Here is an 11,703-nt window from a genome sequence, read left to right as displayed (position 1 = left end):
TTGGTTTATACCATTTATCAAGACTTTACTGAAGATTCCTAGTATTAAAAAATGATTAAAGGAAACAACTTAGGTGATACAAATAAACTTTATTTCACACTTCCTTAAGTGGACAGTTTCCTTTGGAGAACTGCAAAATGGGGCAGAAGTCGGGAAGCTTTTATAGACTAAAGAAAAAAGAACAGGGAAAAGGAAAAGTGGGAAATATCTGGTTGGGGCCACATTGTCAACTTTGTTTGCTTGTTTTTAATTTTTTAATGTTTATTTATTTCCAAGGCAGAGAGACAGAGCATGAGTGGGGGAGGGGCAGAGAGAGAGAGGGAGACACAGAATCCAAAGCAGACTCCAGGCTCTGAGCTGTTGGCACAGAGCCCGATGCGGGGCTTGAACTCACAAAACCATGAGATCATGACCTGAGCCGAAGTCGCATGCTCAACCGACTGAGCCACCCAGGCACCCCAGCTTTGTTTGGAGTGAGAAGAAACAAATAAGCATAGAGCCTAGAGTTGGCTTGGTTTGGGGGGACTGGCTGACTGGATATACTGTGTTTTTGGTCTAGTGGAGCATTTACACAGACACAAAAGTTATTTAAGCTTTGGTTTGCTGAGGTGGCATCCTGGGCGGGAGCAGCTCCATCTTGGGCCTAGAAACTTATTTCAACACTAGCAAGGGAAGGAAAAATAGAACACAGAATAAGCTGTGAAGATACCTCCCTTCCCCCCTCCCCTTCTTTTTCCTTCCTTCCTTCCTTCCTTCCTTCCTTCCTTCCTTCCATCCTTTCAATGAATAGATAACAAGTAATGAATAACACTTACTATGTGCCAGGCATGTGTAAGTAAAAATAGATGTGGTTCCTGCTCATGGATTCTACGGTCTAGCAGAGGAGAAAGACCAAATAATCACTCAAATCAAAATCATTCTAAGTTGCTAAATGCACTGGAGAAAAAGTAGAGTCCAGATGGGGAGGAGCTTACCTAGTCTGGGGAATTAGTACAAGAGTTCTTGAGTTCTTGAGAGTACAGCTGAATGCTGAGGGATTCTCAGGCATGCAGAGGCTAAGGGTGGACAGAGAACACTCAGTGCTGAAGGAAGATCTCGTGGGAAGGCTCCAAAGCAGAGAGGATCTGGCCCTATTTTGAGGAAGTGGAAAAAAAAAAAGACTTTCTGAGAGAGAGAGAACAACAGAAGAGAGTAAGAAAGATCATTGGTGGAATCATAAGAAGCCACTGAAGCCTTTTAAGCAGGGGGATGACACTGTCAGATCTGAGCTGCCAGAGTAGAAATGCCAGCCCTGTGGGGGAAGAGAGCACACAGTTCAAACAGCAGGCAAGAAAGACAAAGCCAGGAGCCAAGTAACCGTGCTAGGAAAAGAAATATAGACTTTGTAAACTGGGTACGTTTTATCTTTTAAAGTATTAAAAAAGAATAACAAATGTCCACACAAAACTTAGACACAAATGCTCAAAGCAGCACTATTCCCAAGAGTCCCAAAGTGGACACAACCCACATGTCTATTAACTGATAAACGGAATACAATGGAATCATCATTTGGCAATAAAAATAAATGAAGTACTTATACAGGCTACAGCATGGATGACCCTTGAAAACATTTAGCTAAGTGAATGAAGCTGACACCAATGACCACATAGTGTACAATTCCATTTATACGAAGTGTCCAGAACAGGCAAAGGTAGGGACATAAAGGAGATCAGTGGTTGCTTCGGGCTGGGGAGGAGGTGGGGATCGACTGCTAATGACTGTAGAGTTTCTTTTAGCGGGACAAAATCGTTCTAAAATTAGATTTTGGTGATGACTGCACAGCTCTGGGAATATACCGAAATATATTGAATTGTACTCGTCAAGTGGATGAATTGTATGGCATGTGGATTATATCTCAATAAAGCTGCTAAAGCAAAATAATTTTAAAAAGAATCCAGGAACTAGGGACATCTGTAGAAATGGATCTCAATCCTAAATTTCTTCTCCCTTCATGTTCGTTGTACTCTGACTAATTGTAGCTAGCAAAAGATACCACAAAGACTGTCTTGCTAAGGGTGAGTTGGGAGGATTTATGGCTCTATTAATACATGTTAGAATGACAGAGTTGAGCCCGTTGTTCATCTAAATTAGCAGTACTACGCAGCTGGTTCGGTTAATCATCATGACTGCAAACAGCACTCAAGAGTGCTCCATTTTTTCAACATTTTCAAAGAATGGTCTTAATTTGTTAAAATAAGAACTTTTCTCTTTTTAGCATTTTTCCTTTTAAAAAAGAACCCTGTAATGTTCCTTGAAATCTTATTTTCATTAAAATTAAAGTGCTAGCCTAACTTTAAAATGTTGCCTCAGATCTCTTAAATATTTTCCATTCCTTCAGTCTTGATTAGGTACATGTGAACCATTATTTATTAAATAGTACATAGGTTCAAAATAGCTACAGGGAATATGAGGTTGAGCAGGTGGCAATGCTTCCGTTTTCACACTCTGAGAAGGCCAAGATTTCTTAGGGAAGCATTCCTGGTATCTGTATTAATCAGTTTCATAGCTCCTCAGCTGGTGTGTGTGTGTGTGTGTGTGTGTGTGTGTGTGTGTGGTGTATGCGCACACAAATCCAATTTCATTTGTCTTGTGCTACGGACCCTCTTAGATTTTATACAAATTTATCACATTTCCCTTTCCAGCTTCCGTGTTACTGGTGCGTGCATGCCAAAGTGTAATTCAGGCTTAACCACTTTGTGTGTAGGCTAGTTAAATTGCCTTGTTTTATGTATGAGGAAGTTGAGACTCAAGAATGATAAGGAACCTTGATTTGGTTGCTTTAGCAGTTAATGAGAGGTCTTCCAGTTCAAACTTGTTCCTGATTTCTGTTTTTTAGTGAAATACCTTCATTTTCTAGCCTTCAACTTCTATCTGTTTAAATCTGATACCCAGGAATAAATATCTACATTGAACATCACTTTATGTTTGTTTTTCTTAGATCTGGCTTTAGGAATAGACAGAAGAGGTGGTTATCTGTGTGGTATAAATGGATGAGAAAAAAAATCAAATGTGACTTTCTTTTCAGGACATTCATGTGCCCAAGTAACAAAAAATTTCCATTTATTTCTTTTACTGTCATTAAATAGCAGTAAATGAAGATGTAGCCAGATGTTTTTAACAGAAGGCATTAAATGGCACCAATGCTCTGACCAAATGGATAATGTCAAGGTCATTGGGAACGAAGTCTTTCAGGATTGTGTCTGTCTTGGACTACAAGTCTCAATCTCCTTGCTTCCTCTGAAACCTAAAAGGTTCTGAAATCAGTTCAGATTCTAAAAGGTTCAGAACCTAAAATCAGTTCTCTGCAGGGAAGAGCTTTAAAGATAAAAGTACAGCATAGGTATCTCTTCCCTCTTTAGAATTCTCCACCGCTTTCCATTGCATTTAAATTCCCAACAATTACTTTCCTAGCTTACAAAATCTTACAGGATCTGGCACATATTTATTTACTTCTCCGACCTTATTTCTTCTTACTTTCTCATCTTTTCCCCTCAAATCCAATTTAAGGCCTTTGAATTAGCTGTTTCCTTTGCCTAGAAGGCTCTTCCCTCTGATGTTTGCCTGCCTCTTAGGCAAATCACTGCTTACCATCTCCTCCAAAGGTCGGCCCCTCTAGCAGCCACCCAATCACAATCACCATCACATCATTTACTGTATTTTCTTTGCATTGAGCTTAAGGCAAACAAATAGTTTTTCTTTCTGCCTCCCCCCATAAGCTCCCTAGAACCTAGACTCATTTGTCTTCATCACTGCTCAGAAGACAGATGGAGTAGTGTCTAACATTTGTACTAGCTCAACAAAAACTTATTGAAGGAAGAAATAAAGTATGTATGCACCCTTTGTTCCCTGTCCCCCTCTCCCAAACAGTCCAAAACTCATAATGAGGATATACTTCAAAATGCCTTTCTCATCTATCAGGTATTTCCACCTTTTAATAGATGTCCATGAGGAGACGGTGCAACTTGACTGGACCAGCCCTTCCGATTGCAAATGTAAATAATCACACATTAGATTTTCATCTAGGGCTTGGTTTCTCCGTGGCCAATGCTTTACTTCCTGATTCCGATGCCGCGTAAATTGGTAAGGGTGAGCACTAGGGCCCGGAGATCCCTTGATGCCAATTGTTGAGGTTCGGATAGGGCCGTGGGCCTGAAGCGCTGTGAGTGGTCCTCCCTAGAGATGCTGGAGAGAAGGGGCGGAGCCACCCCCAAAGGATGAGCCTTACTTGGGCCGTCAGATCTGGTGGGGCTGCCGCTTTGGGAAGAACCACGGCGATTAGAACAAAGCGAGGCTAGCCTGTGGCGAAGAAGCAGCCCAGCTGACCCCAGGGGTAAGACCAAGGGTTCGAAAGAGAGGAGTAAGGGCCTGAAACCAAACCTGCAGAGCCAGCCACAGCTTGGGTATTTTGCCAGAGGAAAGGGTTAAACCGTTTCCATGGTAACGGATCAGGAAGCGCGCAAGACGTTCGCCGCAGGTTCGTAGGTCAGCCTGGAGTTTAAAGCTCCCACGGCGGAGCGGATCCTGGCCAATAGAGCGGCCGCTTGGACGTCACGAGACGCGCGGGGCCGATCCGCTAGCCGCCCCAGAGCACGTGGGAAGGTTTTTCCTGTTCGTTCTTTCATTTTTTAAAAGCCCACCCACTTTTGCGCGGGCTTGGTCACAGAGTTCTTCTCGCGAGAGGCGCCGCACCCTCTCGCGAGAGTGAGTGGGAGGTGTGGGGATTAGGTGGTGTTGCGGACTGGAACTGCGGCGGCGGAAGCCGGGGGTGGGCAGGGCGGGGGCGGGCCCGCGGGGCGGGGAGGCGGGGAGGGGGGAGGGCCGGGGGCTGGTGCGGGAGGGGGCGCCCGCCTGCTCGGCGGCTCGCGCGACTGGTCGTTGCGGGCCGGTGACATGCCTGTGAGCTGCGGAGGCTGCGGCCCCCAGGTGAGGCGGGTGCGGATCCGCCCGCAGCAAAAGCCGCGCGTTGGCCGGGGTGGCGGCGTGGTGCGGGGCCGCGGTGGATGGGGCGGCCCGGCTCGGGCGCCCCAGCCTCTCTGTCTGCAGTCCCTACTCTGATTGCGGGGCTGCCCAGAGCTGCGCCTTCGCTCGGCGGTGGGAGGAGAGCGGGAGGAGCGGGGCGGAGGGAGGAATCCCATGGCACCGGGCCTCGGGGGGAGGGGGCATCCTCGGGCTCGAGACGGGGCTTGTGGGTCCGGAGCGTGGGGGCCGAGTTGCATGCAGCCCCTTTGAATGACAAGCTCAGTTTCCATCCCCAGAATGGTCTTCCCAGCCGGGTCTTTTCGGTGCGTAGCGGTGTGTGTGCTTAGTTTGTGTTCGTGGTGCGCGCACAGGAGCGTATACCGGAGGAGGAGGACGTTGCACTTTGTCCCCGAGCAGCATCCTTCACTGTCAGAACCTCCGAGCGTTGGAACCAGGCGCAACCCAAGTCTTGTGACAGAAACGGAAGGCGTCAAGCAGCTCCTCGGAGTGTTGATGTTTGGATTTGCTGTCAAAATTTCTCCGAGGCTGTTTGTTGATGGTTTAAATGCTGGCCATCCATATTGCGAATGGATTTGGTGTACTTTTATAACTCCAGGCACCTACCTCGCTTTACACAAAAATAGGTAGATGTGACCGAAGTATTAAAAAACGTTCGTAAAATGGCAGTGGCAGTAGAATCTAAACCACTACCGTGGTACAGCTTGGTAACAGTTCTGCTTTCCCTCTCCTCTAAAACCTTATTAAACTGGAAGTGGTTTAGGCTTAAGATGTTCAGGATGAGAAATACAGCTGACACATACATACCTGATGGTATTAGTGCAAACCAGAGTTAAAAATTTTGGTTCTCTTTTCAGCATCATAATTATTCAGTCCCTTGCAAAACATACAAGCTTTTCTTAGCTTCTTTCCACTTTGTTAGGGATGTTCCATTGATTCATAGTGATTTTTAAATGTCAGGGAAATGTATAGAAAATACAGAGTATTCAAAATATAAGGCACTCAGTAATGCAGAAGTGATTTTAAGGTCTTGTTTATGATTTTAGAGTAAATGACAGCACAGTTCCCAGCACGATTAGTGTCAGTTAAAATAGTGCAATTTAACGCATCTTTTTAAACACCTAGTCCCCTTTTCAAGTAGTAACATGATTTTTCTTACTTTCTTATGTTCTTTTTGGCAGAACTACCCAGGGTTGACCTGGAATTTCACTGTTGGTTGTGGCTGTAACAGCTTGGTTTATGAGAGATCAAAGAATGTAAGGCAGTCAGAAAAACGGATTCCCAGGCTGAACTGGTAACTAGTGATTAGTGTATATACCTAAGTAACTGCACTATTGCTGAGGGCCTACAGGTATACTCCTGGGCTAGTGATATTTCTCGGTTGTTGAGGATAGGGGACCTCCTGAAGACCCTGAACCACAGTGAGAGCTTCTTTAGCTTCTAAATTCCTGGGATAAATCTAGAATCTGAAGAATCTCCTTTACCTTTAGAGATTGGAAGAAGGATAGTACACTTTTTTTTTTTTTTTTTAATTCCAGGAACATACTGTCTGGAAAAAGAAATCAGATCAAATCAGATGATACATTTTGGTCATTTTTAGGGAAATTTCCACTTGTAAATCGGCAGTGGAGTTCTGTTCCATGCTTGGAGAAAATGTGAAAAACTTAATGGGCAAAAGAGACTGGTCTAGATTTTATTTTATTGTTTCATTTTTTAAAAACATTTATTTATTATTGAGAGACAGAGAGAGACAGAGCATGAGCAAGGGAGGGGCCGAGAGACGGGGGGGGGGGGGGGGGGGGGGGGGGGGGGGGGGGGGGGGGGGGGGGGGGGGGGGGGGGGGGGGGGGGGGGACACAGGATCAGAAGCAGGCTCCAGGCTCTGAGCTGTCAGCACAGAGCCAGTCGCGGGGCTTGAACTCACAAACTGAGAGATCATGACCTGAGCCGAAGTCGGACATTTAACCGATGGAGCCACCCAGGCGCCCCGAGACTGGTCTAGATTTTAAAAGACCTCCCATTCCTCTTGGCAAACTGGTTTTCAAGGACAGAAAAATAAATTTTTTTTCCTAGTCTTTATATCCTTTTGGTAAGGGTTTCAAGCTTTTAGGATGTAGATATTTGTTTTGTCTTGCCTTTGAAAAATAATTGAAGTCGTTTTGGGTAGGGTAATTATTTAGGCAAGCCAAATTTGTCCTTTTTCTGTCAAGTGGCCTGCATTTTAGTAATAGAGTCAGTCATTTGGAGGGAATGAAAGTGGAACGAGTCCAGGAAGAGATCTACACTTAGCTCGGGCTTGACTTAAGGCTGTACCAACTGGTAAATTTGGGAAAGGAAAAAAAAATACTGTATCAGTTCAGAAGCAGACCCAACAGATTCAAATGCCTTCATGCTGCCACTCCTCTTTGCATATGAAAGTTCATTTTATTGTTAAATACTTAACTAGAGTAAAGATGTTTGAAATGAATAGATTAGAAACTGAACAGGTTAAAAGGAGAAAGGTTAACATTTTTGGCTTAATCCGAGAATGTTTCATGGGAAAAAGTAAGGTAAATAAATGGTGTGGTGGTCTGGAACAGATTGGATGGAACTAGAATGAAAGTGAGACAAAATAGAAAGAGTTTGGGTTTTGGTGTCAGGCAAATCTGTTACTTAATATAGCTGAGTCTCTATTTCCTCATCCCTGATGGTGAGAGTCAAAATACCTCAAGGTTATTTTGAAGCTTATAGTAGCTGCTTAGTCAATGTTTTTCCTTTGACCTTTTTAACGGCTTGAGGGTTATTTGGCTGCAAGGGTCACAAACCCGTTTGAATGAACTTAGTTAAAAAAGGCGTTTGTCAGGGGCGCCTGGGCGACTCAGTTGGTTAAGCTTCCAACTCTTCCTTTTGCCTCAGGTCCCCATCTCCTGGTTCCTGAGTTCCAGCCCTGTGTGGGGCTGTGCTCTGGCAGTGCGGATCCTGCTTGGGATTCTCTCTCTCCCTCTCTCTCTGCTCCTCCCCTACTGGCACTGTCTCTGTCTCTCTCAAAATAAATAAATAAACAAAAAAGTATTTGTCAACACATTTGGTGGGTTGCTTCTGAAGCCCATTGCATGAAGTCCAACTTAGGGTCCTGGGAACTAGAAAATCTTCAGACAGTTAACTCTTCCAGTTTTTCTCTGGGAGCACATTGTCTTCTGTGTCTGCTCCTCCGTTCTTTGGCACTCTGGACGCTATTATGTCTTTTGAAGCAATTCCTTTTCGATTGGCTCTCTTTAAGGCTCTTGGTTTCTGCTTCCCCCTGGCTTTGGCTTGCATGAAACTTTGGTTTGCTGTGGTGCCAACACCAGACTCACTTTGCTTTTGTAGCATGAGTCTCAACGAGTATCTGCATCTCTTAATTCTGAATTTCTAGAAGGATAATCCTGTGGGTCGAGTATGCACTCGTAGTCCAGTTGGCTGAGGACCGGCGAAGAGGAGAATGGTAAATGGATGAGGAGGAGACTTAGGTGCGTCTCACAGTTTGTACTTTGTTATACTGAGTACCGCAAGTTCTTGAATAAAGAGGGGATGGACAGGGAGGAATGACGGGAACCTCTGGTGTCCATTAACATCCTGCGGTTGGCATTTTCCCCTCTAGTACTGCATTGAACTCTCTCTCAGTAATGGTCTCTTTCAGGATGGATTCTTCTAGGTTTCTGAATGAAGGCAAATTATGTAAATGCTTCGTGCCTCAGTCTCTCTATATGTAAGATGGGTATATTAACAGCAACTTCTGTTGTGAGAAATGTGAGTTCTGTTCAACAGCAATTAAGCAGTACCTCACGGGCACAGTGTAAGGATGTAGTATGATTACTACTAAGTGCATTCTGTGTAGCAGGTGCCACGATATGGACTCCTGCAGCATTCAGAGATGAAAGGAGTGTCATTTCTACCCTCAGGAGTTTAGTATAAGCTTAATGCTGACCACTCTAGACATAAAACTGTCTCTTGACTCCAGTGACACTAAAGTTTTCTAAATCTCTACCTTGCCTCCTTTTCAAACTGCCACTTGTTTGTGGTTCTTTGTTTACCTGCCCGGCAACCTTTTATCATGGTTGCCCCCTAAGATTCTTTCTTGATCTTCTCTGTGCTTTCCCAGTCTCTAGGATCAGCTTTCAAGCTCTGTATATATAGATGACTCCTGGAGTAACATCACTAGTTCTGACCTCCCCAACTAAATGTATATATTTTAGGTGACTTTGGATGTTACATTGACATAAACACTGTCTTCCAGTTACCCTGTAATTGGCAAAGGCTCCACTTTTCTTCCACATCCCCAAGCTTGAAACCTTAAAATTATCTTTCACGTTCTTTTTTTTTAATGCCTTATATATCCTATCGGTTGATAGGTTCTGCACAGGTTTTTAGAATGCCTCGTTATGTGCCAACCACTGGGCCATTTGCAAAGCAGATCCATTCACTCATTTCTGCTACTGGTGGGTTAGGGTGGAGTTTTATCACTATTTGCAAGAGCTACATAAATGTCTTTTCAGCAGTACAACTCTTTGAGTCATGGCAGAATAGATGTCACTGATAAAGAGAAATGTTTTCCTAGGTTAAAATTCTGAACATATTTTTTGTTAAAGTAATCTTGTAGATGGGGGTTATGTAGAAGATTAAGAATATTGCTTCAACTTCTAAGCTGTGTATTCACACTGAAAGCACAGCCTGAAGATTTTAGGGTTTTTTTTTTAGCTGTATTTATTGTTGGTGTGCAGGAAATTAGAGAAGCAAATATCTTAGTAGATAGTCATTTAGGTCAAACACAAATTAGGTCTTTTTATATGATTGATTATTGTTTTGAAAGGAAAAACAAAATAGTAACTGATAGCCGTGGTATTTTTAGATATTATAAGCTAAACAGCAAGTCTGTTCCTAAGAAAGAAGCAAACGTTTGAATTCCCACTATATCAATTCCTGCTATATCAGGTACTGTTTTTACATATATTATGTAATTGCACTCTTAGAGAATCTTGTGAAGATTAGCCTTAGCTTCCTGATTTTTGCAGAAAGGAGAGATGCTTCACCCTAATGCCACTGTTGGCCTGTCAGGTGTTATTGTTTTGTTTTTAATGGTTGCTCTGGGGTTTACAAGATAACTTTAACTTATCAGTATCACTTTTGGTATACTGAAGGAACAGCATTTTTCTAACTCCAGCCTGCCACACTCCGTTTTATTTGTAATGCATTTTACTTGTGTATGTTGTAAACCCCATTCATACATTGTTATCACTTTTAGTTTAAATAGTTTTTTTTTTAAGGGATTAAACAAAAAGAAAATAGCTCTGAAACAGCTTTTATATTACCCTCATATTTACCCTTTCAGGCATTCTAAACTTATTGTTTAGATTCAGACTTCTGTCTGGTATTGTTTTTTGTTTTTTGTTTTTTGCCCATAGAATTTCTTTTAACGTTTATTCCACTGATGGTTGGCGGGTGGTGAGTTCTCACGGCTTTTTTTTTTTTTTTTTTTTTTAGCGCAAATAAACTTATTTTGCCTTAATTTTTAAAAGATACTTTTCTGTGGGTATAGATATCTCAGTTGACACATTTTTTTAGATGTTGCTCGGTTTTATTTATGGCTCCGCATAGTTTCTGACAAGAAGTCTGCTGTCTTTCTTTGTTCCTCTTTATGTAATATATACTTTTCTCTCTGGTTGCTTTTAAGAATTCTCTATCCCTAGTTTTCAGAAACTGGGTTATGATGTACCTTGGTGTGGTTTTCTTTATGTTCATTTTTCTTAGGATTTGTCGATCTCTCTTGTATCTGTCAGTTTATGGTTTTCATCAACTTTTGGAAATTCTGAGCCATTTTATCTTCATAGATTACTCCTGTCCCCCACCTTTTTGGGGATTCCAGTTACTCACCTTTCACAGTGAGTCACTGATGCTGTCTTGTTTGTTTGTAGGCTTCTCTCTGTGCTTCAGTTTTGATTGCTTCTTTTGCTATGTCTTGAAGTTCACTTTCTGTTGCAGTGTTTAATCTGCTGTTGATTGCACCCAGTATGGTTTTATTTTAGATTTATTTTTAACTCTAGAGGTTTGGTTTGGGTCTCTTATATTTTCTGTTCTCTCCTTATGATCATGTTTTCCTCTTCCCTTTTGAGTATATGGAACATGCTCGTAGTATAATTTTGACATCTTTTCTGTTCATTCCATTTGTCATTTCTGGGTCTGCACTACTTGCCTTGTTTCCTCCTGCTTAGGGGTCATATTTTTCTCCTCCACGGGTAATTTTTGACTGTGTGCTGGCCGTTCAGGTTTATGCTATTGCTTGCTCGATTTTGTTGTGTGTGTGTGTGGTTTTTTTTTCAGTTTTGTTGTATTTTTTAAGTGTTGGGTTTAGTTGGGGTTCATGGTTGTTTGGAATCTGTCGGATTGTTTTGAGGCTTGCTTTTGAGCTTTGTTAGTGCGCCTGCAGAAAAGCCTCACTGTAGTGCTCCCTTAGTCCCCCAGCTAAGGTAAATTCCGTCTGAGGAGCCCATCCATTGCCTGATATATTACACAGCTTTTTTTTCCACTCCGGTTGGTGGGGGTGCAGATTATTCCAAGCCCTGTCTGGCTCCAGGTATTGTTTGGCCTGCTGCTGTTTGGTGGTTATTTCCCCAACTTCTGACACTTGGCATAGATCAGTATTTGACCAAGGTCCCTAGAAGAACCCATCTGC

General features: G+C 42.9%; 1 protein-coding gene and 1 long non-coding RNA gene across 11 annotated transcripts in view; one reads left to right on the top strand and one right to left on the bottom strand.

Moving 5' to 3' along the window:
* Window positions 1-402: 402 nt before the first annotated feature.
* Window positions 403-4,632, bottom strand: LOC122483063. Its single transcript, XR_006297290.1, has 3 exons — window positions 4,417-4,632; window positions 975-1,130; window positions 403-662 (listed from the first exon to the last, which is right to left on the bottom strand). It is a non-coding gene; the product is annotated as an uncharacterized LOC122483063 (long non-coding RNA).
* The window catches only part of AKAP11 (A-kinase anchoring protein 11), a 50,340-nt gene continuing 42,877 nt past the window's right edge, over window positions 4,241-11,703 (top strand). For 3 of the 10 annotated variants that reach the window (XM_043579586.1, XM_043579528.1, XM_043579539.1), the window contains exons 1-2: window positions 4,863-4,962; window positions 6,198-6,310. The gene's annotated coding sequence lies outside the window, so the exon portion shown is untranslated. Of the gene's footprint in view, window positions 4,370-4,856; window positions 4,963-6,197; window positions 6,311-11,703 lie in introns of those variants that run through there. The other 7 variants (XM_043579606.1, XM_043579577.1, XM_043579568.1 and 4 more) reach the window with 5 other exon arrangements.

The sequence above is a fragment of the Prionailurus bengalensis genome, chromosome A1, assembly GCF_016509475.1.
Source record: "Prionailurus bengalensis isolate Pbe53 chromosome A1, Fcat_Pben_1.1_paternal_pri, whole genome shotgun sequence".
Taxonomy (NCBI): Eukaryota; Metazoa; Chordata; class Mammalia; order Carnivora; family Felidae; genus Prionailurus; species Prionailurus bengalensis.
Note: the sequence above shows the minus strand (reverse complement) of the source record. Positions and strands in the feature narration are given on the sequence as shown.